Source organism: Mauremys reevesii, linkage group 5 (assembly GCF_016161935.1).
Source record: "Mauremys reevesii isolate NIE-2019 linkage group 5, ASM1616193v1, whole genome shotgun sequence".
Classification (NCBI taxonomy): domain Eukaryota; kingdom Metazoa; phylum Chordata; order Testudines; family Geoemydidae; genus Mauremys; species Mauremys reevesii.
In genome coordinates, this window is record NC_052627.1 from 103,399,241 (window position 1) to 103,426,784 (window position 27,544).

The 27,544-nt window shown below is 40.5% G+C and overlaps 1 long non-coding RNA gene across 6 annotated transcripts in view; it reads right to left on the reverse strand.

Annotated features, from left to right (window-relative positions):
- Positions 1–905: 905 nt before the first annotated feature.
- Positions 906–27,544, reverse strand: part of LOC120406906 — a 52,114-nt gene continuing 25,475 nt past the window's right edge. For 4 of the 6 annotated variants that reach the window (XR_005599649.1, XR_005599650.1, XR_005599651.1 and 1 more), the window contains 3 exons: positions 13,092–13,172; positions 5,344–5,447; positions 906–2,162 (listed from right to left, as the gene is read on the reverse strand). This is a non-coding gene — a long non-coding RNA (uncharacterized LOC120406906). Of the gene's footprint in view, positions 2,163–5,343; positions 5,448–9,112; positions 9,162–13,091; positions 13,173–27,544 lie in introns of all 6 variants that reach the window. The other 2 variants (XR_005599652.1, XR_005599653.1) reach the window with 1 other exon arrangement.

Consider the following 27,544-nt stretch of genomic DNA (forward strand, 5'->3'; position numbering starts at 1 on the left):
AATAATGAGTCAGGGGCTCAGGCCCTCAGGCAGGGCTGAGCAGTGACAGTAGGCCCAAGCCTCCAAGGTCTGGGAGAGGGGGAGACTGCCACCCACGAGTGGGGTGGCAGGGGGGACGCAGGCCCACCCATTCCACTGCATCCAAGCCCAGGCCCAGCAACTCCACCAGGTAGCGAGCGCAGGGCAGGTCCAGCAACTCCTCCAGGTAGCCACACCGCCTCACTACAGTGCCCCATAGGAAAGGTATACAGTGACTGGATGAATGGCTTGGAAAAGGACTTAAAAGGAAGTGTTCATGAAAGGAATGAACAGGGGATAGTTGGAGACTCCTATGATTGGTACGGCAGGGAACCAACCCCCCCATTCTTATAGCCCACCTTTACCTTCCTACAAGGTGGGGTGGATGGTAAGGTCCTGGCAATGGATTTGCTAGAGGAACCTGGATGGAAAAAGAGGGGGAGATGGTGGAAACCTTCCCTCGTAATTACAGAATAAACAGGGGTTATCTGCACTGTACACTTTTATCTGCCAGGTAGTCCCAGACATCTAATAATAAAGTTGCGGCCTAATTAAACCCACGTCAAATGTCTCCTGTCCTTCTTTCGATATAGTCAGACAATATGTCAGTGGTTTCATGATACTGTCCTTCCTTATTTCCAGTTAAGAGGAACAGAAGAGATGAGTGGGGAAGATGAAGAGGTGGCAGTCCAAGTGATCATGAATAGGAGGAGAGATGGCTCATGAGACAATTTCATTATTAAGACATACAGAAAAATTACAATATCTGAAATATGGAACAATTCAAAGGTTCAATCAACAATAGAACTAACTAAACTCATAATAGCAAGCAGAGCTCACCTTTTATTAATAGAGATGGCACTGAGCCGCAAAATTTGGATCTATATTCAACACTGCATTCAACATTTTAACATTGCAAATTTGGAGGTATTTGGATCCAGAATGTTGGTTCATCTCATTGAAAAGACAAAGCCCAACTAGGAAATACATATCTGAAATATAATTATGGAACACCCCATATCATTAAAGTTTGTCTTTGTTCAGATTCTGGAATTTGGTTCCAGTCTTATTTCTGTGTATTATTCAAAGGTTCTAACTCAGACAAAATCGACAAATTTTCATAGGGCCAGTAAAAGGCACCTCCCTGACACAAAGACCACGCCCTGCAAATGTAAAGTCTCTGCTCCAAAACAGTGAGAAGAAGGGATGCTAGGACTCTTTAAAGAAAAGGTTGCCAGAAATTTTTAACATGGGCAAAACAATGTAATTTTACTTGGCAGCATTTTTGGCAATGGCAAAATCATTTTGGCTGGCTGATTCACCCATAGAAAATTTGGCAACATTTTTTTACCCACTTGAACATAGTACATAAGAGCCACCCTTTGAAACACACATTTGTTTAATTTGTTTCTCATGTTTGATGAGCTTTGATCACTCTACCTGAGATTCTGGCATCATTTGAAACATCACTGGTAAGAAAGCCAGTTTGTATATATCACTTCATTACACCATTCAATTGTCTTCATCCATTGCTTGTCTATTGATATTTTCTTTGCTCATTGGCTGATAGTGCACCACTCTTTTCAATCTGACCAGATGATCTGGAAGTAACAATAGTCTTTACAAAGGGTGGTTGATATAAATGGCTGACTGGACATCGTGCAAAACTCCATGCTGATAACTCTCTGCTACCAGCTGACTCAGAGAAACTGTCTAAAGTCTCCAGTCTGCTTCATTTTGCCTCATTTAACTGCTACTTTCTTGCTCAATAGAGAAGTTTTGACAAGGCATTGCCGTGGCATGGTTTCAATTTAGTTTATATACTGATCTTTCTACATCACAGCTTTGGCAGCTACTGAAATACATTGCTCACCCTCCTTCCCAAATCATTTTCTAGTCTTTAAAATGTTCAGATCATATCGTCTACTGAATTTCACCTTCTCAGATAAGTGGAACTTTCCATTGCTTCCTGTTCTTTCCCCGTGAACATTCCTTTTTATCATGATTTTCAAGCCTTCATCTACTTCAGCTTTAGAACATTTATACTGAGGTCAGAGGATTTGTCATCTTTCCTTCTACATCAGTGCTACTCTGCATCATGAGGAGATTGTTGAAGAGTTCTCGAAGGACACAACACACAGTACCTAAAAAAAGATGTTTTCTTCATAAAATAATTGTTGTGTCAAACTCCTAAAATAAGTGAAGGCATTTGTTTTCACAACTTTTATTTATTCAAACTAGTAATTGGTTCCTCTTACATTCCAAGATGTAACACAGCTATATATCTATTATATAAATACATGAACAATTAAAATACACTTGTTAAAAGGACACAAGCTACCTTTTTATGCAGGTATGCAAGCTAAAAATTGAGGTAAACATGCCATATAAAAAGAGGTGTTTCTGTTTTCCTGGCTCCTTTGTATTTAAAAAATGATAAATATTTTTTAATAGCATGGTATAATTTGCTCTGATTGAAGAAAAGTGGAATGGATAGCATCCAGCTAACCTTTCAGCATATAAACCTTTCTTCTTATATTAGAACTATCTGAGTAATGCTAGTAAGTGTCACATTTATGCCAAATAAGGAAGTCATCTGCTGCTGAATGCATGATTGGGCCAGTCAAAAGGAAATTAAGTTGTACTCAGTTTGTTCTTAGCATGTCTCTTAATTAGATTCAATTTGAAAAAAAATCTTTGTAGATAAAATATTCATGACAGAACTGATAGCTTCAAAATGCAGCATTTCAGTGCAGATGGGTTTTAGTCTATTGTATAGTACTTGTACAGCTGCTTAACCCTGTAATTGGCATAAAGATTATTCGGTGGTTTTCTAAGAAAACTCAATTCAGGTAAGACTATTTTTCCCCTCTTCTTTTCAGATACAAAACTGAAGAACAGTGTATTCAAGGGAAGTGTTTAAAGTAGCAAGCAGGAGACAAATTTTGTTACCAAATAATGAAATTTATGTTCATATCCTATGAACATCACTATAAAAAGAAAGCACCTGCCTTAATGTTTATAAACAGCTTACTGAAAGAATAGTGTTTCTCTAAGTGATGCATGCAAAAGAGAAACACTTCTTATTTAAGGAAAAATATTAAAGGTTACGCCTTTCTTCTAACAAGAAAATTTGCTATGGCATAGCATTGTTAGTGTTCTTGCTGGTTTAAAAGTTGTGTAAAAATAAGATTTCAGAAACGTTCAGTGAGAGTATACCTAACAAAAAGGATGGATGTGATGGATAATCCTAATTCCCACTCTGTTACACCAGTGCAACTACATAGGCTCCATGGAGAATCAGGCCCAATATGTCATATAACACATGATGCTATAGCAGGGGTCGTCAACCTCTGGCACCTGTGTGGGCTGGGCCAATTTGTTTACCTGCCGCATCGGCAGGTTCGGCAGACCGCGGCTCCCACTGGCCGTGGTTCACCATCCCAGGCCAATGGAGGTGGCGGGAAGCGACGCAGGATGTGCTGGCCATGGCTTCCCGCCACCCCCATTGGCCTGGGTCAGTGAACCGCGGTCAGTGGGAGCCGCGGTCTGCCGAACCTGCCGATGTGGCAAGTAAAGAAACTGGCTCGGTCCACCAGGGTGCCCACCCTGGCGAGCCACGTGCCAGAGGTTGCCGACCCCTGTACTATAGTCACACTGTTTACTTTTTCGTTAATTTTTTGATACTGTCTGGTTTTCTTTTTCTTGTCCCAGGATCCAGTTATCCTGATTAGAAATATATATATAATATGGGCTTTTATATATATAAATAATATGGGCTTTCATTCTTTCATTGTGCAAGATTCCATATCCTTTGCCATTCGTCTCTCAAGCATGTTCCAGGAAACTTATTGTCATAGACTTATGTTGTCCTGGGAAGAGTTCTCCACTCATGACCTATTTTGCCAAAGCATGTCATAGTGTTCTGGTCTGGTCAAATATGTATCATTTTCTAGGACTAAGATGAGACAAAAAATTATTTCCACTTTTAGTCTGGCAGGAATTTTAATTTGAAAGACTTTTTCATTAACACCTTACACCATTTTAGAAAAATTCGTCTTTCAAGGATGCCAGAAAAGTCATCTGTCAGTTTGCCAGAATTTTTAACTCCTCGTCTCTCTGCAATCACCTTGAACTTTCCATTCCCAAAGAGATGTGGGAATTTCCTCTATTTCCAAAACAATCGCCATCTTTTAACTTGTTTGCACAGAGCTCAGTTTTGCCACCCATAACGATGCTGTGTAACTCTTTACTAATTAATATTCAGTGGAATTACATTGATTCATACCAGCTGAGGATCTGGCTCATTAATTTCAATTGGACCAGATATTTCTCTATATGAGTAAAGGGGATAGAATCTAACTCTTAGTGAAGGTTTTCTATATATGTATTGTGGTGTAACTGTGTTAAAATTATACTGTTGCTTTAAATTTCAGGGGGGGTTCCTGGTCCTGTTTCCAGGCTAGGGAGCTCTGTAGGGAAATGTGCAATCTAAGCCTAGCAACCATCAGTTTGCAGAAGGCCAGCCTAGACTAAGGTGGGGTGAGTTGTGCTCCATTTTTTAGGGAGAAGCCTGCTTTCTCTCTCTCTCTCTCTCTCTGTGTTTGTGTTCTTGTATGTTATCCTTCTGCATTCTAAGAAATAATGTTGCAACCATTCAATGAGGTTACTTCATGCGTTTTTTTTAATCTAACTCTCTGAAATGTATGCCAAGAAAATAACATTTATTATTATTTAACGTTGTTTATAATATCACTCACTATATACAAGGTACTTTCCAAATATTCAGAAAAGGCAGTTCCTGCTGGAAAAAGTTTATAATCTGAAGGACACATGGACAAACCAAAAGAGATTAAAGGAAACAACAATAGGCACCTGACAGACAAGCCAATTAAATTCATGTTAAACAGCATGGCAAAGCTGAGTTTTAAGTGGGACTTGAATGTGGAGAAGGTAGGGGCCCTGTGGATGAGCTCAATGAGGTTGTACCATAAATAGGGCTGCTGTGTGGAAGAAGGTACAAAACTGATTGTTCAAGATGTAGACATGTCAGTGAAAAAGGCTGGGAACATTCGTGGAGCAGTGTTGGTGGTGACAAAGCTAAGCTTGACAAGGAAAGGTGAGTAAGGAGGGAAAGTTATGCAGAGCTGAAAGTGGTGATAAGAAGCTTTAAACTGGATATAACAGCAAATGGGGAGACAAGTGCAGGGAAAGGCAACGGGCAGCTGCATTTTGTATGGATTGAAGGCCAGGGTAGGGGACATACTAAAGTTAATACATTCAAATATCAGTTAACAGTTGAACTCAAAGAAAAAAAAAACTCACCAGTATTTTATGAATCCTATTTCAAAAAATTGCTGATCCTTCTTCTCCACACATCTGCTCAGTACCTCCCTCGAGTTATGAAAAAAATCCTTTTCTTTTTTTTTCTGAAGTGAAGAAAGATGTTATCACAACTACTGCCTCTCTTTAATCAAAGTGAGACAATCACCTAAGCTTTTACCAATCAGATTTCAGAGTATTTACAAAAACCTTGATTTTGCATCCAATTCATTCTGTCTTTAAACAATAATTTTTATTCTGCAAAATTCAGCACATTTCCATTTTTATCATGGATAAGCATACAATTGCCTAAAGGCAGCACATCTTTAATTAATTTCTACTATGTGAAAAGAATCCTAGATCATTAATCATTTGCCTTGCACTGTATTTATTGGGAGTTTTTCAGTCCTACTCTTTGCACACATATTCATATTAAACATGCCCTTCCATTTGCAATAGGCTGGTTACAAATTATTCTGATCCAAGATGATCTCCTGCAACCCAGTGGGGATTAATCATCAGGAAAGAGCAAGCTTGTTTGTGCTTCCACTGGCAGATCTGTCAAGGACCTCCATGAGGATCTGTGTCAACTTCTGCAAGCACCGCGGCCGGCTCTAGGTTTTTTGCTGCCCCAAGGGAAAAAAATTTGCCCCCTCCTTTTTTTTTGGCTTTTACACGTTTGCATTTTGCAATTTGTTTTGTTTTTGACTGTTTAAAATTTAAAAAAAAATAAAACATAGAATTTGTAGTTAGTGAAATAAAACAATTTCCTACTAGTGTACTCATTTAATTTTAACAAAATCACAATTACAAACAATTTGGGTTCAACTATACACTGTAATGAAAAATGTTAGTGTCTTCCAATGTGCCCAGTTTCTCATAAATTACAAGAATTTATATGAACTGATTTTTTCTGGTTTTTATACTTGTGTAGTCTTTTAATAATTTTGTGAAATCTAAATTTTTTGCAATGGTACTTTCAATTGAAATTAATGTGAGTCCTGACAAACGATTTTGAGATATGGTGGACCTCAAATAATTTTTTAGTAATTTCAGTTTTGAGAAACTGCACTCACCAGAAGCCACTGAAACTGGTAAAGAATGTGTAATGCTATTGCAGTGTTTGGAATGAAAAAAATCATGTATTGCTATAAATTCTAATACTTTTAGAGGAGAAGTTTTAGGACTTCTTAGCTCAGATAAAGCTATTAATTCATCATATAATTCTACTCCATCAATGTCAGCAGCGTTATCAGTGCTGAGCCCTAAATGTAGGTCTTGGCAGTGCTTCATGAGGTCTTCTTTGGAAAACTGATTTTTAATATTTCCAATATCTCATTAAAATTCAAAGTTTCACAATGACCATGCAACTGATAAAATCTTTCATCAATGGAATTTATAGCTACATCCAAAATACAATAGAAATATTCAAATTTAACCCTTTCTTTTGGATCGAGAATAGAATCATCATGACCCTCATAACAAAACTATCTTGTTTTTTTTCGAGGATGAATGAATTGTTGAGGTCCAAAAGTTGGTTCAAAATCAAGATCCTCTTTTTGCTGTTTCTCTCTTTGTTGCTGGAAAGTAGTTTTCATTTTTGTCCCAGCATTTTAGTCCTATAACTACTGGCACCGATGCGACATGGAAATTGGTGCAAATGGCGCCGATAGGGGGGCACAGTACACATAAGTAATCGTGATTCCTGATTTAATTAATCAATAACCATTAACGTTTACACATTTACGCACATTCACATTATGAGTGACCATGTCATGACGTGACATGATATTTTTTACATCACACTCCTATCACACTACTGGAGATTTTTTTTATCTTCATGTATTATTATTTTTTTCGTACATTGGTGGATTTTACAAAAAAAAAAAAAAAAAAGGATGGCCAGAATGTCGCCCCTGGAAATGTGTCGCCCCAAGCATGTTCTTGCTTTGCTGGTGCCTAGAGCCGGTCCTGGCAAGCACAGTCCCTAGGCTGAATTTGGTCTATAATGTTTAATCTATGCTAATGTCAATCTGTAAAGTGCTATACATAATATTTACCAGTTGGGCAGCTTAAATTAATTTACCTGGCCACACTATTTACTGCATGGTCAATGCTTTTCAAAACATTCTACACATGTTGCGTATTCAAGGCACTCTACATATATTAACTAATCTTTCTAATAACCCTCTTCAGTTGGTAAGTATTATTGCCCAAGTTACTGCTTTGATTTCGGGAGTTACAGTCATCATTTTAGGTTTGTGAACTTTCTTGTAGGATTAGGCAAGCAATTATTCTGTGATCTCATTAGAATCTGGCCCACGTAAAGGGATTCATTTAAATTTAGAAAATAAAAAGTGATTCATATGAACATGGTACTGATTAATTTGTGGAAGTATTCATCCAGTGCTATTCTCAACTCTGAAGGACCCTAATTTGAGCCCACTTCAGTCAATAGCAAATCTCTCATTGACATAAGAGGAGCAAGACCACATTTAAGCACCACAGTGAATAGCCCTCTATAATGGGGTTAATTTCATATGGTGAGAGTGGAAATGAACCAGTAAGAAAATACAATCTACTTTCAATGAACCCTTCAAATGTTAGCATACCCATGGATACACTGACTAAGATGCTGTGATTAACTGTGCTACCACCCAGGGTAGTGTCACACAGCATTTGTGAAACAGATTTCCAAGTCTGCTGCAGCATGACATTCCTAGAAATAACGCTTTTGGGATGGTTCCTCTAGGAGTGACAAAAACATGGTGCAGTGCTCATGAACCTTGGGTAAAAGTGGCATTGAGTGAATGGTTATGAATCATTTTAGTAAGCCCCACTCCTCACAGATTTTAGTTTGGCTACTTTGGATTTGGACAGGACCAGAAAAAGTTAACTCACAATCAGATAACATAAGCTTATTCACTGAGGAGCATAGCTCTTGTAGGGTTGTAGGGTTTACCAGAAAGTCTGGATGAAGGAGGGCTTGTACACTATCCAGTCAGATATACTGACCAGACACCAAAAGTCAGGTTACCACACCAGCCTCTGCTCAGCTGGAGCCACCTTGTGGGGAGGCAGGGTCCACATCAGGGGCTGCAGCTCCTGTCCCAGCCCCAGAGCAGAGGGAGCCCACCTGGATACAAGGATAGAGGTGGAGAGGATCAAGCAACAGGGAAGGGGAAGAAGAGAAAGCAGCAGGGGCGTGGAAGAGGAGTGAGTGGGGCAGGGCCTTGAGGGAAGTGGCAAAGTGAGGGTGGGGCCTTTGGGGGAAGAGGTGGAGCAGGGGCAGGAGAGGTTCCAGTGCTGCTGCTGTAACGTCCAATTTTCAGAAATTAGAAAGTTGGCAACCCTAGCATGTTATAAGCCTGTGTAAATAAAAAAATTGATATAAGGTGCTTCCATACTCCCGAGTGAGCTCCATGGGGCTGCTTCTTTCCTCCCATGCAGATAGGGGTGGACCAATGAACGAACCCGCAACATGCTGGCTAAGCACAGCTGAGCTGACACAGAGGGGGATATAAGCTGCACAAGGTAAAAGGCTAGCACAGTTGACTTCCTCCCTTGAGCAAGGAGGAACTGGACACAAAATTGTGACTCTGAGTCAATCCACTACTCATGTCTGCCAGAAAGGTCCACAAGTGGCCTTTGCAGCCAGCCCTCAGGGTGCTTTGATCTATGTTGTGGCAGGGGCTGGATAAGCCCTGAGAGAGTTGCAGACACCTTCCCACTCTATTCTTGCAGTAAGAAGAGCTCAGAAGCAAGAGAGTACCTGGCCCAGTTTCTCCATCAGTGCTAGTCAGCACAGGAGGAAGAAGAATCTGGAGGGAGTATCAAAGCAGAGAGAACAGCTTGTCAGGAATTTTCAGTTGATATTTTTTTATGAACTTAGAAACTCACACAAAATCAAAATTTTCCACAGAAAAAATCAATTTTCCTGAAATTTATGGATTTTCCATAGGAAAATGTATATGAAATAATTAGTTTCAGTTTGGGTCAACATCAATCTGTGTCTGCCTGAGCAGCTTTAGTACCTCACGGGAATTGAGGTTCAGGTCCTCATCCCCATGACATATCCATGATGTCTACCCCACCACTAAACTGCCAAGGGAAGCCTGTGATGCATCGTGGGAGAAGAAGTCTGACTGGGGACCAGCACTACAGGAGAACAGGGAAATGAGTCACCTCCCATGAGGAAGCAGCAAAGAATCCTGTGGCACCGTATAGACTAACAGACGTTATGCAGCATGAGCTTTCGTGGGTGAATACCCACTTCTTCGGATGCAAGCAGTGGAAATTTCCAGGGGCAGGTGTATATATAAGCAAGCAAGAAGCAAGCTAGAGATAACGAGGTTAGATCAATCAGGGAGGATGAGGCCCTGTTCCAGCAGCTGAGGTGTGAAAACAGACTGTGAATGGCTTGCCAATTACAGAACCAGTTTCTCCTCCCTTGGTTTTCACACCTCAGCTGCTGGAACAGGGCCTCATCCTCCCTGATTGATCTAACCTCGTTATCTCTAGCTTGCTTCTTGCTTGCTTATATATACACACCTGCCCCTGGAAATTTCTACTGCTTGCATCCGAAGAAGTGGGTATTCACCCACGAAAGCTCATGCTGCATAACGTCTGTTAGTCTATAAGGTGCCACAGGATTCTTTGCTGCTTCTACAGAACCAGACTAATATGGCTACCCCTCTGATATTACATACCTCCCATGAGGAAGCTCAGGAAGACTCAGGAAGACAAGATCAAACTGAACCATAATGGACTGTTTTTATTAAGTTTGTCAAACCAGAATGAAACATATCAGTTCAGGAGTATAGGAATATTTCATTTCAATCAAAAAATATAAAAATGAAACATTTCAACATTTCTGAATCAAAATTTTTCAGAACTTTCCTCTCCACAAAAATATTTGACATTTCATTCCGACTCAGGATGAAAACAAATGTCCAAATATCAGAATTTCCTATGACACGGAAATTCCTATTTCTGACCAGCGCTAATAGTTTCCATTATCTTAGAATGATCCTTTTGGCCACTAGAACAGAAGCTTAAACCTATAGCCTGATTTTGGTTACCAGCTCATCTAATATTCTCAGCACACCATGTAAGGATAGAATCCTTTTGCCAAATGTCAATGGAAGTGTTTCGGATGTGCTTACCTAGTAATTACACAACTTTCTACTAGTATGGAGACTATGACAGAGGTCTGCCTTTCATAGCCTGCTCCTCTATTTGCTGTGTATGTCAGAACCAGCCTTTAATATACCTCTGGAGTCCATTAGTATCTGTTTAACATTTTAATTTGAGAAAAACTTAGAGCGGGAGCCTGAGGTGTCCTTTATATTCACACAGTTTCTGAAGCTTGTGCTAAAATGGATAGACTCAGCTCCTTTATCTGTTTGTCTCTTTAGACTACAGTGAAAATAGTATCCTGCAAAGAGGTGAGCCACTTATAAGGATTCCCCACAAAGTGGTTTTTGTTACTGTATAATATTTGTTAATAAAGGCCTCTAGTGATGAATACATTATGTTAAACTAGCTCACACTTTTCTGTAACTGTATCTGTGAGTTAGCTGTGGAAAGCAGGATGTCTGTGACCTGGGTATCAGGTATTTATCACAAATGCATTCAAAGCATTTTTCCCCACTGCACTCTCTCTTTTATTATGGATAGCTCTCAAATAGACATATTCATATTTTTCCTTTGAAGTATAGTAAAATACTCTCTCCAAGTCGAGATGTGTGAAATTTTTCAGATGAAACTTATTTTTTCCACAAAAAAATGCAGTTTTAGGTCAACCAAAACATTTCATAAATGTGTGTCAGCTTTGCATAATTGTTCAACTGGGAGGGTGGGGGGAAACTCTGAAAAAGTCAATCTGTTTTGATTTTATTTTTTAAAAACAAGTTAAAAAGCTCTTGTAAATGAAAAGAAACTTTTTGCTTTGAACAGAACATTTATTTCAACTTGAATGAATATTTTAAACTTTTTCATTTCGCCAAAAAATTCTAAAAATGTTCATTTTGGGTCTACTGGAAACAATTCTTTTTTCAATTTTTCAATTTGGCTACAGAGTCAAAAGGTCAGTTATCTGCACAGCAATATGGTCAGATTTTTTTTTCCCCCTCAGCTGGTTTGACTCATTTGATTTCACAGCATTAAGTTTTTGACTCATTTGTAGTAACTAGTTTTATACAACGGATATATTTAAAACACCTTTCATTTCATTTTACATTTCAGTAAAATGTCCATTACATTCACTACTTCATGATGGCCATATACTCCTGGAATATGTACAAATAAAATAGTCAAAGAGTCATTTGTATTTGGTCAGGCACAGGCCATTCTTTGGCTGAGACCAAAATATGATTATCATCAGATGGGACTTCAGATCAGATCAACTCTACCTAAACTCATGTAATTTAACATAAAGGATTGTGTCCAAACTTCAGATCTTAAAAACCTGTACATTAATATAATGTGTCACTTAATTAGGTAACGTGTACAAGGTCCCAAGGATGAAAGTTGCTGGAGCTGTCTAAAATTGTAGAACACAGCTTTCATATGTAATAGAAGAAATAAGAGACCATAAACGGGGGAAAAAATCCACTTAAATTGTGTCATAGAATGGGTCAGCTCAGCAGGAAGTATAATTTGTCTGTGAGGCAGTTTAAAGCCTCCTTGCCTTACTTATGTTCAAGCACTGATGATTTTAAAGATTTTCTGTGCCTTAGATTTCTATGGCACTGTCTCACAAAACTGCTTCACCATCAAGGAAAAGTATTTTAAAAATGCTAAATATATTATCATGGTAGAGGCTTAAGAATAAACCCATTTAGGCTGTTATAGCAAGCCCATCTAAAGGCAAAGAAATCTTCTTAGAGCTGTTCTCAGATCACATATTTTGTTTATATTGCTGCCTCATACACAAGAAAACTTTAAATAGCTTTCAAGAACTCCTGACATTTTTAATGAATATGGGATGCAGTTCCAACTTTTTATTTGTTATGATCATTCAACGTTTGAAATAAATTAGACTAAAGGGGCACAAGTAAAAATATGAATTACAAAAGCTTAATTTAATTCCTCTGCAACTATTATCTCTGTTTTTCCCCTTTCCCCTTTTTTTTTGTATTTTGCTTTTTTCTGAAAGATGTATTTTCTGTGTACAAATGAAATCTAAAAGTATTCAATACATTGATATTATTATTGTTATTTGTATTTCCATAGTGTCTAAGAGCCCCATTCATGGACCAGGACCCCTCTTGTGCTAGTCCTTTCCCCAAAGAGCTTATAATCTAAGTATGAGTCAAGAGAAGATATAAACAGGCAAGGAAGTACAAGGAAACAAATGAGACAAATAGAAAAAGTGTTTAAATAGCTTGTGCTATTTGTTAAAAACAAACAAAAAAAAGAACTAGATGTGGGTACACTTAATATCACACAATTATACTCATGTATTAGAAATCTATTTTAAACACCTTGACATATCTAACTTAATTATCACTCTAAAAAGCTATTTTCCCTAAGTAGGAAAGTCAAATCTGACAGCATAAAAACTATGTTATCCAGTCCCACTTTTGTAATAACCATAGGAGAAAATCTGTACTTGTAAGCGAGAGCAAATAGGCCAACTGACTTTAAGGAGTGTGGCTTCCTTCCCAGCATGGATACTGAGCCTCTCAAGTTCTATAATGGAATGTGTAGCAGCTGACAATATCAGCACTAATAAAAAATGGACATACCTTGCTGTATTCTTCTAGGAAAATAATGGCGTCCTCTGCAGCAAGTTAGGTGAATTGGGGTTATCTTATAGAAGAATTCCTCTGAAAGGCAGACACCAAACAATGGCATGAAGAACACTACTATTTCTAATTTGTAGAAAATGTATAACTCCATTTTGGGTCCTTTTCTTGATTAATCTGTCTAGGCACTACAATATCTAACCCCCTTGTACACATTAAATAATTTATCCTCCCAACAACCACCTGAGGTAAGGAAAGTTTATAATCCCCACTTTGCAGATGGGGACTTGAGATCACATTTGAGCTGTTGATATAGAAAGAGAAAGCCTTCATATCTCATTATTAGTCCTCTGAGCCATCTAACTGCTTCAACCCTTGAGTTTTAAAATCTTCATGTGCTACCAATAATGCAGAAAAAGCTGCCAGACCCCAGTGAATGTCTGTGGATCTTCTCCAAGCAGGGTCTCAACAGAAATTGTTTACAGTGAATAATAGTTTAGCAGTCCTAGCACCACAGGCACTTTAAGTCTTTCTCATTGAGCAACTCCAACAGGACCTGAATGGAAGCTGAAGCTGCAGGGAGAGAAGCATATCTTTATACAGTATTAGATAATTTTCCTTCTTCCTAATACACTCTCTGTTTTTCCCCTTTCCCCTTTTTTTTTGTATTTTGCTTTTTACACTCCCCCACCCCACTTTTTTTTTTGCCTCGTTCTCTCTTCAGAGGTGGCATATTAACATGAAGAGATAGTAGCAAAGGGCTGCTGATTTATTTTATGGGAGATTTTTAGCAGCTATACCAAGCTTGCTCTGGAAGATTATTTTGCCTCCTTATTGGAGCCAGTATGTCCAGGGAGAAAGCCAAATAGGCTGGGTGAATTGCTTCATTGAGGGAGGCTCTTTCATTTTCTTTGTCTCAGGGCTCATCAGATGATTCTGAAATGAACAAACAAGAGGAACATAAGGCTGCTCTGGCAATTATACTGCAGGAAATAAGGCAAGGTAGCTGGGCTAATAATAGCAGTTTACAGAATTTAGAAAGGAGGTGCCTGAGGGTTAAGAAATCTCTGGTTCAATTAAATGCTAGAACAAGTTCTGCAGAGGAAAGGAAGAGCAATGCTGGAGGTCTTTTTCAGGCTTTAACAGGAATTAAGAAAAATATAACAAAAATAAAAGTAAAAATGTGTACTTCTTAAAAAAACAATCTAGATAATCCCTACAGAAGATCAAACACAGAATATTTGGCCTTCCCAAATATGATCACACTTAAATCTGTCCCGATGCAGAGGTTAAATGCATTCTATGTTGGAACCCTCAGAGCAAGGTTGGCAAAGACTGATTGCCTCTCTCTTCCCCTCCCTGCACCTTGCTGTGAAATCAAAATGGTTGCTGCACTCAGGGAACACTGCAACCCTTCGATCTTGGGGTTAAATGTTCCTGGTTAAATCGATCCTGGTTAACTGTTACCAACTCATGGTTTTCTGGAGAAAAGCTTGAAAATGTGACCAGAGTAAATCCTAAAGGCTCAAAAACCAGAAGGCAAATAAAGCAAACCTGAAATTTGTGATGGGGGGGGGAGGGATCTCATGATTTTTGTGACCTCGCTAGCAATTATTTTAGCATTTGGGACTGGCAGTATTGCAATTCAGCAGAGTATTTAGATTTAAGCACATGCTTAAGTCCCATTCATGTCAATGAGACTTAAGCAGGATATAGATGTGGTTAAGCAAGTGCTTAATGTTAAACACATACTTAAGTGGTTTGCTGAATCAGGGCCTTGGAAAGCATTTCTGCAGCTCTGTCCCCTTTTTAGATCTCCCAATACAATTCCTCCCATCCTTCCCCTTCAACAACAGTCATGTTGGTCTGCTCTAGCAACCCAATCTAAAGTAATCTTTTCATTGGTAAACCTCAACAGCAATGGTAAGAAAGTTTAGGTGCAAGTGCAGATAAGGAAAGCGTGCTCTGCACTGTTTTTACAATGCTGTTGACAGGAACTCAGCGGCCTCGAGGCTCAGTCACCTAGCAACCCAATGAACTTGTCTGGGCCTAGTGCACCTTCACTAAATGACTGTTCTCCCTGACTGGTCAGAAGTGCCAACAGTTCACCATTTAAACCATGTAACAACAGCAGCATTGTGGCTGCTCAATGCATTCCATGCCTGAAGCTGCACTAGACCTGTTTCCTGTCCAGTCCTTGCCTGCTCCACACAAGCCCTAGACCCTACTCACCTCTGAAATCCTGACTCCTGAGTCTGACTATTGGCTTGTCTCCTAACCACCTCTCCATCTTTTACCCTTTGGTTCTGTTCTGGCTCCTGACTTTGACCCTTGGTTTACCTCCTAACCACACCTCTGCTATCTGATTCTGCTCCACCCACTAGGTTGCATCACCTATATCTTAGTGCTTGACAGTTTGAGCAGCCCACTAGAAGATAAGGAGGGACTTCATGACACAGAGCTCCCCTCTGGAACGGCTCCAACAGGACCCCAACCCACCTTCTTGGATGTTGTTGAGATCCTGCAGGAACTACAGGCACCGGTCCTGGTGCTACATTACCAGAATGCAGCACTCCAAACCCAGATACAAGCCCAGGACACAATTTCTGTCCCCTCCCATCCCCCAACCCTTGCATCCACTGTCCTTGAGCCCAAGATGCCCCTATCCAATAAATTTGATTGTGCCAAGTTTCATCAGTTCCTTAACCAATGTCATCTCCGGTTCCTGTTGCAGCCACAGTTATATCCCACAGAGCAGTCCCGAGTGGTATTAGTATTGCTTATTGGGGAGGCCTTCAAAGGGGTCATTGCTGCTCCTGGTGATGTCCAGTCCTCATCTTGAACACTTTGAGAGCTTTGTACAGGCAATGGTGGGTATTTTCAATAATAATAATCAAGAATGTACCAAGAAGCTGCTCTCCTTGCCCTCCAGCAGGTTGTCAGATCTGTCACCAAATATGCAGTGGGATTTAGATGGCTGGCTGCAGGGCCATTGCAAGGAAGTTTCGCGCCCTAAACGAAACTTCCACCTTGCACCCCCCCCCCATCCAGCCCTGCGGCAGCTCCCCACCCCCCCTCCACCCTGAGGCACCCCACCCCCGCGGCAGCTCCCCCCTGCCCTGAGGCTCCCCCCCCAGCCATGCAGCACCTCCCCACCCCAGCTCACCTCTGCTCCGCGTCCTCCCCGAGCACGCTGCCCCACTCTAATTCTCCTCCCAGGCTTGCAGCGCCAAACAGATGATTGGCGCTGCAAGCCGGGGAGGCAGGAGAAGTGGAGCAGCGACCGCGCGCTCGGGGAGGAACAACTGTAACAAAAAAATTGGGGGCACCACTTTTTGGCACCCCCAAATCTTGGCGCCCTAGGCAACTGCCTAGTTCGCCTTAATGGTAGCACCGGCCCTGGCTGGCTGCAGAAACCCACTGCATAAGGCCATGCAGAAACATCACTTTAGGCAGGGACTCAACAATTCTTTCAACAATGAACTTGCATGGATGCAACTTCCACCTAGCCTGGGAGCTTTAATTGATCTTTGCTTCTAGACTGATGATCATCTAACAGAATGAGCCCAAGAAAAACAGCACATCTCCTGACCCAGCTGACCAGGACTCTTCCCTCTCCCATAGTCCCAGTTGTTCTACCAAGTCAGGCCCCATCTCTCTGCTGATGAAAAGAATCATGCAGGCCACTGGAGTTGTGTCTGTATTGTGGGACGCATGAGCACATCACAGCAGGGTGCCCCACCAACAGCCAGCCCATGCCCTTGGCAGTCACCAAGAGATCTTGCAGTTTGTGGTCATCTGCACTCCACATTCACTGGTCATCACTCATGACCCCTTCAGAGACATCCTCAACCAATTTGTGGTCATCTACTTAGATGATATTCTTTATTTTTCAGAGAATGAACACCATGGCCACCATGTGTGCCCTGTCCTTGATTGGCTTCACCAAAATCAAGTTTTGTGTAAATTTGACAAGGATACCGTGCAGTTTCTGGGCTATGTTGTCTCACCAGCAGGACTCGCCATGGACTCCTGCAAAGTTACAGCCATCACTGAGTAGAAGGCAGGTAATATAGGCAGGTGCAGCGGTTCCTTGCATTCACAAATGTTTACCAGTGATTCATCCAAGGATTCTCTAATGTCCCTCCTCAAGAAAGGGGCTAATTTCATCAGGTTCACTGACACATGGATGGTTTTCAACTGCTTGAAAAAGGCATTTATTTCTGCCCACATTTTAACCCATCTGGATCCCACAAAGGCCATAATAGTTGAGATTGATGCCTCTGTCTTTGCAATAGGTGTGATTCTCTCACAATTTATCGGCCCTCACTGCACTGGTTGCTTCATCCCTGTGCCTTTTTCTTTTGGAAACTGACTCCCACAGACAGAAATCATGATATGTGGGACAAGAAACTCCTGGACATACAGGCTGTCTTTGAGCAATGACAGCACCTTCTTGAGGGGGACCGTACCTGTCCAAATCTGGACTGTTCACAAGTATTTGGAACATCTACAGACAAAACAATTACTCAACAAACATCAGATTCACTGGATCCTTTTCCTCTCCCAATTTGACTTTATAGTTACATAATGTCCAGGGACTAAGAATGGGAAGGTGGATGCCTTGTCCCACAAGAAAAAGTACCATGAAGTGGAGCAGGACATTCTCACCACTGTACTTACACCCTCCCAAAACTGCAGGATCATCACTGATCATCTGATGAACACATCTGTTCCTTGCTTCTAAGTGACCCATTTGGAGCCCCAATCTGCTAAACTCTAAGAAACAGCAGAGCTTCACTGTATTCAAGTTTTCATCTACAACAAGACCTCTTTTATCACGAGTATCATCTCTACATTCCTGAGTACAGCTCCTGGTTTCAGTTGCTAAAACTATGTTATGACTCACCCTTGGCAGGACATTTTGGACAGTTTAGAACCTGGAATCTAACCACTAGGTACTTCTGATGGCCAACCCCATGAACTGATCTAAAAAACTGTGTTAAGTCATGCAACCTCTGCACCCATACAAAGAAACCATGAGCCACGCTTGTGGGCCTCCTTCAGCCCCTCCCCACACCTACATGTCCTTGGTCACCTTCTCAGAGGACTCTATTGTAGAGTTATGACACTCCAAAAGGCACTCAGTTATCCTGACCACAGTGGACCTCCTTACTAAGATGCTCATTTTATTCCTTGACACAATATTACATCTGCCCATGAAACTGCACAAGCCTTCCTGGAGCACATCTTTCAGTACCATGGCATGCCTACATATATCACTTCTAATCCCCCAATTTGTTTCTTGGTTCTGGCATGAATTTATCTGCCTTCTCAGCACCAAGCCCCTCAGCACCAAGCCCCTCACCTCAACAGCCTACCAATCTACTAGTCTAGAAAATGGTTATACTTGGAACAATAAAATCAGAGATTCAGCACACAATATTAAGAATCATGAAAAGTTTTGAATAGAAGGTTACAGGATTTGTAATAGGAATCAGGCATCCTACTGTCTCTAAATGTATTGATGGATTCCTGAGTTAAAAAAAAGCTGAATACACATTATTTCAAAACACACATACAAATGTATTATACACCAATTAACCAACAGCTCTAAATCTAATTTCAGCAAATAGCGGAAAATGATCAGATGACAAAATACTTTATCAATGTGTTTTCCTTTGCCATAATGCGACTTTTGTTTGCTGAGCTTGCTGTCTATAAACAACTTATAATGTTCTCTTTTGATTTAAACAGGGCTAACATTTCTGCATTTACTGCAATAATATTGTGTGAGCCCTAACACCATAAAGTGAGACATAGAAGCAATTTTCTCTTTATATGATATTGATTTTAGAATAAATGAGCAAGGTTTGTGCTCATTCCATGCAGAACATAAAAAAACCAAAACTACATTTCTTAAAGTTATGCATACAACTTCACCCAACCAGACTAAAAACACAGAACACAGTTATGAAAAAGTTTTGCGGAGGAGATTTTTTAATACTTTGTAAAGGAAGATTGCTGATCCCATTCATCCAGTTTATCACTCATCAGGTTCTTAACTTAATCTTTGGAGTCCTTCTGGGTATGTCTACACTGCAATTAAACACCCATGGCTGGCCCCTGTCAGCTGGCTCAGGCTCACAGGGCTCAGGTTACAATGCTGTTTAATTGTGGTGTACACTGTAGACTTGTAGAGATATGTTTATGAAAGATTGTGATTTGGAGACACTCCCTCATAAGGGACAGTGTTGTGAGCATGGGAATTTGGAGCTATGCCCTGCAGCCGGGGATTGGAACATCATATGGCTGTGTGCAGCAGTTCACCAGAGATGCTCTCCAGTTTGTTTTATTAACATTTTATTCCTTTCTCTTTCATTTGGTTTGTTGTTTAATGAACCCCAAGATCATTACATATATGTTAAGGCTCAGGCTGGAGCCTGGGTTCTGGAACTCTGATCCCTTTGCAGGGTCCCAGAGCCCAGGCTCCATCCTGACCCCAAACGTCTACACCATAATTAAACAGACCCCCATAACCTGAGCCCCACAAGCCTGAGTAAGCTGACACAGGCCTGCCGCAGTGTAGACATTCCCTCAGAGAGCAAAGTGTGCAATGAATTATTTCTGATTGCAGGTAAATGCATCATTAGAATCTGATAATTGCCATTCATTATTTCGTGGTTTAGTACATTAGAACTCAATTCAGCAAGAATGTCAGGGCCAAACTTTCCAAGGTTATGGTCTGCTAAGCATAAGACTTCTTAAATTTGTTCATTCTCAGACTAACTCACAATAACCCTTTCTATTCAGAAAGGATTATTTTCTGGTAGATTTTAAATGGTCACAAAGCAGTGTGATAAATTCACCAAAGTGTCTCAAGTGAAATTATTATTTAAATGAACTCTGTCTCCATTCCTAAATCCAAGATGCTAGAGACCTGGAGCTACATCAATATACACCATTTCAGGTTTAGAGCTGGCCAAATAATGGATTTTTTTCCAGTTTGTTAGCAATTTTGAAATTAGGGGGAAAAAATTGTGTTGGATTAAAAAAAAATGTTTTAGTTCAACAAATGTTTTGTTGCAATAATTTTTTAATGTTTTATAAATAAAATCAATGGAAATTTTGGAACAAAAAGTTTTAAACCATTTTGTTTTTCTCGGAAGTTTTTTTCCTGAAACAAACAATTTGATAAAATAGACACGAATTCATAAAACATTCCAGTGTTGGTGAATCTGTATTTTTGCCAAAAAAAAGTTTTGGCCAAAATATTTCACCCACCTCCAGCCTAAAATATTCCACTTGTTTGCAGTTTCTTTTATGTTTTGTTCTCAGTATTCACTATCATAAAATAGCATAACCCTTAAAGAATGAGGTCCCAACCTTGCAGTCTTCGTGCAAGCTAAATTCATACTGAGGTTTAGCAAGAATCCTTTTAATAACATGAACACCTTTCAAATATAGGGAGCTACAGCACCAAATCCTGCTCTCAATTTCAGCCGTATATAACCAGAGTAACCACACTGAAACCTCACAGATTTTCATGATTACTATTTCCTCTCCTGTGTGTTCTTTACACCCAGAGTACAAAGTATTATGATTCAAGAGACAGTTGCTTCCTGGCTGCCGAAATGACAGTTAACTGGGAAAGAACATTAAAGAGTCTGTGATTCAGTGTTTGCTGAATAGCTCTTCCCTGACTGCTGTGTCTGATATTGAGGTCAGCCAGGGAGAGCTTTTTTATGGCACTAATTGACTTCTTCCTCCTCTATTACGGATGGAGATGTAGCTGTAAAATGACTGGATTAAGCAGTTTTCCCTGAGTGACATCAGAAATAGAAGTGTCTGCCAGGGAAGAACAGTAAAAAGAGCCATGCATGGCCTTAAAATCCCCCCATTCTCTTAAAACTGTCCTTTGGAGGGCAGGTCTAGTCCCCCTCATTCAGATATTAGAGGTTGGGGAGAAGACTGGGACAGGGATGAGAAACCTGAGGAGTTGAGACTGGGAGTGACTAGGTGAGAAGTATAGAACCAGGGGTGGGAAAGTCACAGGACTGTGACAGAGAGAAAAGATGGATGAGGTAATATATTTTTTTGGATTGAGAGAGACAAGCTTTCGAGCTACACAGAGCTCTTCTTCAGGAAACCCAAAAACTGTTCTCTCTCACCAACAGAAGTTTGTCCAGTAAAAGATATTACCTCACCCACCTTGTCTCTCTAATATCCTGAAACTGACATGGCTACAGTAACACTGCATAGGATTGGGACAGAGACAGTCTGGAAAGGACAGAGTAGAAGGTGGGTTAATGGGCAGAAGAGTCTTTGCCCAGTAGACTACACTCCCCTCCAAGGCCTCGAATCAATCCCAAGATTCCCAAGTCTCACCATTCCTCTGCTGTCAACAAATATCTGTGGAACCCACGAACCAAATTCACGGCCATGAAAAATGTGTCACAAACCATGAAATCTGGCCCACTGAAATCTCCCCCACTGAAATCTGGTCTTTTGTGTGCTTTAACCCTATACAATACAGATTTTATGGGGGAGCAAGCATTTCTCAAACTGGGGGTCCTGACCCAAAAGGGAGTTGCAGGGGAGTGGCAAGGTTGTTTTAGGGAGTTGTTTTATTTCTGTGCTGCCTTCAGAGCTGGGCAACTGAAGAGTGGCGGCTGTTGGGTAAGCCCCGCCAGAAGCAGCACAGATGTAAGGGTGGTAATACCATGCCATGCCACCCTTACATCTGTGCTGCTGCCTTCAGAGCTGGGTTGGGCAGAAAGTGGCAGCTGCAGTGCAGAAGTAAAGGTGGCACTACCATACCATGCCATCCTTACTTCTGTGCTGCTGCTGGCAGCAGCTCTGCCTTCACAGCTGGGTTCCCAGCCAGCAGCCACTGCTCTCCAGCTGCCCAGCTCTGAAGGCAGCACCACCACCACCAGCAGCGCAGAAGTAAGGGTAGCAGTACTGCAACCCCACTCCCCACAATAACCTTGTGACCACCTCCGCAATTCCTTTTTGGGAGGAGCCCTACAATCAGATTTAAATAGCTGAAATCATGAAATGTAGGGTTTTTAAAACCCTCTGACCAAGAAATTGACCAAAATGGACCATTAATTTGGTAGGTCCCTAGTTATTCTTCTCTAGTGCTGGTCCATGTAGAGGATGACATCAATTCCTCTATTAGCTCTAGTGGCAGAGATCTGTGTGGTGCATCTAGGGGTTCCAATCTGCTGATTAACCTTTGATGGGTGTCAGTAAGATGTCTTATGATCAAATTTCTGGTTTTTTTCAGTTTGGTTTTTTAAAACCTAGGAAATTACCCACCAAAAATCCAACATTATTTAGGTTGCAAAGTCAAGCACTCAAAAGTTAGGAAATACCAAAATTGATGTTGCATGGGATTAATTTAGCCCATAATGTTCACATTTAGTACTGTATATAAAGAAGAAAGTCTAAGTTGAGAAACTGGAAGAGTAACATGCAAGATTTAGATGCCATTGTCAGAATTATGAATGTATTTATGAAAACATTCTTAGGTGTTCAAAGAAGGATTTATATGCAATAGTCACTTTTCCATAATCCATAAATTTACCACACAGTGAGTGTTAAAGAGCTCTGACCTTTTGCGATAGACATAAATATACTTAATAATCCTTCTGAAAAGGATGTAATTTTATTTATGACATTTTAAAAAGGGTTCTATGGGAGGAATAGTTAATAATCATGAGATCATCAAAAAGATCGTACATGCGTCTTCTATTTCTTTTTGAAAAATTAAGTGATAGATTAAGTAAAAAATCAATCCATTCCCTCAATTTTCTAGTACAGTTGATTTTGGAATATATTTCTTTCCAGCAGCAGCCCTAAAATTTGGTGGACTTCAGAAGATTTCCTAGATGCCTCTACCCCTCAGTAATTATTGTTGGTGATGCCAATTATCACTCCACAAATCAGGATGTACAGGGCCAGGGGTCCCGATCCTGCTATCAGATCCCACAGGCAGATCCCTGCACCTCTGCATTGAAGTAAAACACCATTGAAGTAAACAAGGCTCCAAACAGGTGCAGGGATCAACATTTATGTATTTTATTGCTTTCCTATGACCCAATACTGCAAACAATGTCATGACCTACAGTATGCCCATGTCAGACACATATAACTTTCTGGCAGCTTGCAATTCTATTAGTATATATGATGCTTAACCTACTGTCTGCTTTTATGTAATTAATTTAAATACCTTGGTGCTGGTCAGGAACTTATGCAGTCAATGGGAATTTTGTCATTGACTTCAATGGGGCCAGGATTTTACCTCTAGACACCAGGAGTGAACTATTTTCTTGGAGGAGAGAAATGACTTGACACAGACAGGAGACACTATGGGTGAATTGCAGTGCCTAATTTCTGCTGGGAGCTGGGAGAAATCTCAAATATAACCTATTTCAAAAGATTTGTTATTATCATATCTTATTTAATACTTTATTCCCTTTTCATAATCTTCATTGGCCCTTGTGAAGCTAGACTAACTTTCCAGCATGAGTGATGTACCAGCCATTAACCAAAGCAACAAAAACTGATGCTTGTTCTTGCTCTCAGAACATTACTATTACCATGTCTGAGATTCTTAGGATTTCTCATGTCTTGCATTTCCAAACTCCATTTTATCCCATCCTATGTATAAATAGAGTCTTTTCACTCAGACTGATTTCCTCTCTGCAGAAAACAGGTGTGGCTATTTCCCAGTAATTCCTGCTGTGTTGGTCTCCTTTCTTGCTTTGTTGTCTACTTCCCTGAAGTCTGCCCAGCCTTGACTATCAAAGCCTGAACTCCTGTACCTAACTCTGCCCACCATGAAGCGATTGAAACTCTGGCCTCACTGCCTTCTGCTATAGACCTACAGCATGTACTGACATTCAGTGTTCGAGAACTCCAGATTCACCCTTCTTGTACTTTACCTTAATAGCTACATATTTCCAGGGGCATCCTCTCTGCTCTTGTGCTGTTCTGACAACTGGCTTCAACAAGCCAGAATGCTACAATAATTTTATGCCTGTTGGCTATTTCTTTGGGAATAAAAAACTCTTTCTTGGCAGTGACTTCTGGACCCTTCTTTTACTAGTATATGAATGATCAGGTCACTACCAAATTATTTAAAAGATTTCTTTTGAAATAAAAATATGTTGTCATTTAAAATGTTGACATTAGGTTGTGCCTGCTGACAGAGAATTGTCAGGAAACTATTTCTGCTTCAAAACTCTGTTTGTAGTTTAAAGGAGCATGGTCATGTTGAAAAAAATCACATTTCCATTTGAAAATGTACCTGTTGTTCATAGAATCATAGAACATTAGGGTTGGAAGAGACCTTGAGAGGACATCTAATCCAACCCCCTGCTCAAAGCAGGATCAACCCCAACTAAATTATCTCAGCCAGGACTTTGTCAAGGCGGGCCTTAAAAATTTCTAAGGATGGAGATTCCACCACCTCCCTAGTTAACCCATTCCAGTGCTTCACCACCCTCCTAGTGAAATAGTTTTTCCTAATATCCAACCTCCTCCACTGCAACTTGAGATGATTTCTCCTTGTTCTGTCATCTGCCACCACTGAGAACAACCTAGCTCTATCCTCCTTGGAACTCCCCTTCAGGTAATTGAAGGCTGCTATCAAATCCCGCCTTACTCTTCTGCAGACTAAATAAGCCCAGTTCCCTCAGCCTCCCCTCGTAAATCATGTGCCCCAGCCCCCTAATCATTTTTGTTGCCCTCCACTGGACTCCCTTGAATTTGTGCACATCATTATTGTAGTAGGGAGCCCAAAACTAGATGTAATACTCCAGATGTGTCCTCACCAGTGCTGAATAGAGGGGAATAATCACTTCCTTTGATCTGATGGCAATGCTTTTACTAATACAGCCCAATATGCCGTTAGCCTGCTTGGCTACAAGGGCACACTGTTGACTCATATCCAGCTTCTCATCCACTGTAATCCCCAGTATCAGAGGGGTAGCCGTGTTAGTCTGGTTCTGTAGAAGCAGCAAAGAATCCTGTGGCACCTTATAGACTAACAGACGTTTTGTAGCATGAGCTTTCATGGGTGAACACCCACTTCTTCGGATGCAAGCAGTGGAAATTTCCAGGTGCAGGTGTGTATATATAAGCAAGCAAGAAGCAAGCTAGAGATAACGAGGTCTCTAGCTTGCTTCTTGCTTGCTTATATATACACACACCTGCCCCTGGAAATTTCCACTGCTTGCATCCAAAGAAGTGGGTATTCACCCACGAAAGCTCATGCTGCAAAACGTCTGTTAGTCTATAAGGTGCCACAGGATTCTTTGCTGTAATCCCCAGGTCCTTTTCTGCAGAACTGCTGCTTAGGCCAGTCGGTCCCCAGCCTGTACAGTGCATGAGATTCTTCCATCCTAAATGCAGGACTCTGTCTCTGAATTGTTGTTACAATTAACCCCTAATATGGCTATAACTGAAAGAGATTTAAAAAAAGTCTTCCCTTCCTTTCCCCCCAGTTTTTCTTTGTGCATTTGATGGTATTTTGAGTGAAATCCTGACCCCACTGAAGTCAATGGGAATTTTGCAAGTCTGATATATACCTAGTTCAGACTTGATATGCTGACAGGCTTAACAGAGACTTTAGTATGGTCACGCTAATACAGTATGTTTGGATGCCCCAAAATGCAAGAAGCAGAATAACCTCAATTCTTCTTGACTTCAGTGGAAACTTAAGGTCACTCAACACTTCACAGGGATTGATGCTCAAAACTAACAAGACAATTGAGGCACTTAGTGTCACAGTCACAGGTCAAGCTGCACCTCTGAGTGCAGATCCACTGGTAACAACTTGTGCCTTTACCCCTCTTGGGGTAGAATCCCACAATTCTCCTAGGCTTAGACCAGGTCCTAGGCTACCAAACCCTGTGGCTCAGTCATGCTTATCCCAGCAGGTCTGACTGGATTCAGTACTTGCAGTTTTTCCCTTCAAGAGTCTGTGACCAATAGTATGCAGCAACCAGCTTCTTTACACCAAAGTATTGTTTAATCTTAACAGAAGGAACAAAGCATAACATAAGAGAAAAAGAATGAACTGGTCTGGTTGGGGCATGAGAGGTAGAACATCCAAGAGAATAGCTCCTGAATTATTCCTAAGGGGTTGTTAGATGGTTGGCTATCTGAAGTCACTGCACTCTTTTCCTACCTATGTGCAATCAGCCTCTTCTTGAATCAACCATATGTATTCATAAAGTGAACTCCCTTACAAGAGTCAGACAAACATACAGAACATATAATATGCAAATTCTTCACCCCAAGGTCCCAATCCTTCTCCCATTGAGGTCAATGACAAAAATCCTATGGGTTACAGTGTGAGGAGGATAGTGCCAGTACTGGACCAATTTACCATAGGATAGATTTATCTAGAATTGGTATCAATGTTTGTAAATTTTAAACATATTTAAAAGACTTTAAAGAGGTTAAAACACTTTTTGCTTTTGTGGATGAACATTAACGGATCTGTTGTCAGACAGTCAATATCAACAGACCAAGAAAAGATCATTAAACTTTTTCAGTTGTTTTCAAAGTATTTTACCCTCAGTGTTTAAAGCATTCAACTTTGACAAAGACTCATATAAAACAAAACAAAACAAAACAAAATGATCAAAAATTTGTGCTTCTAAATCTGACCATTGTCCAACTTTCTTGAAATCTCACAGATCAGGCTCCTTTTGATAGTTTTAAATATATTTTAGCCCATAATTTTATACAGTTGGAAAACCTGTGTGCATACTATTCATTGTACTCACACTTTAGATAATCCAACACCTGTACACTGGCTAGGGTTTGAATTTGCATCTCTGGCCAACAGGGTTTTTTTTGTGCAAATTCCAATATTTTCATATTCACAGGCGTTAAACATATTAAAGGATATTCATAAATGTTGCAACATTTAGCAGGTGAGTGCACTTGCAAAGGCAATGGTCTGTGATAGACAGTTGGATTTGGAGCAGATATCTAGCTGAATATTTACCCCACTATATCCAGTTACATTGCTCCATGATCACAGGCAGCATTCACACAAAAATATAGAAATATAGGTCCGGAAGGAACTTTAAGACATCATCAAGTTCATCTCCATGGGCTGAGGCCAGACCAAGTAAATCTAGACTATCCCTGACTGGTGTTTGTCCAAACTGTTCTTATAAATCTCCAATGATGGGGACTCCATAACCTCCCTTGGAAGCCTATTCCAGAGCTTAACTACTCTTACAGTTAGAATTTTTTTTCCTACTATATAACCTAAATCTCCTTTGCTGCAGATTAAACCATTACTGCTTTTCCTATCTTCAGTGGACATAGAGGACATGTGATCATTGTCCAATTTATAACAGCCCTTAACATATTTGAAAACTGCTATCAGGTCCCCCAACCCTGCAGCCTTCTTTTCTCAAGAC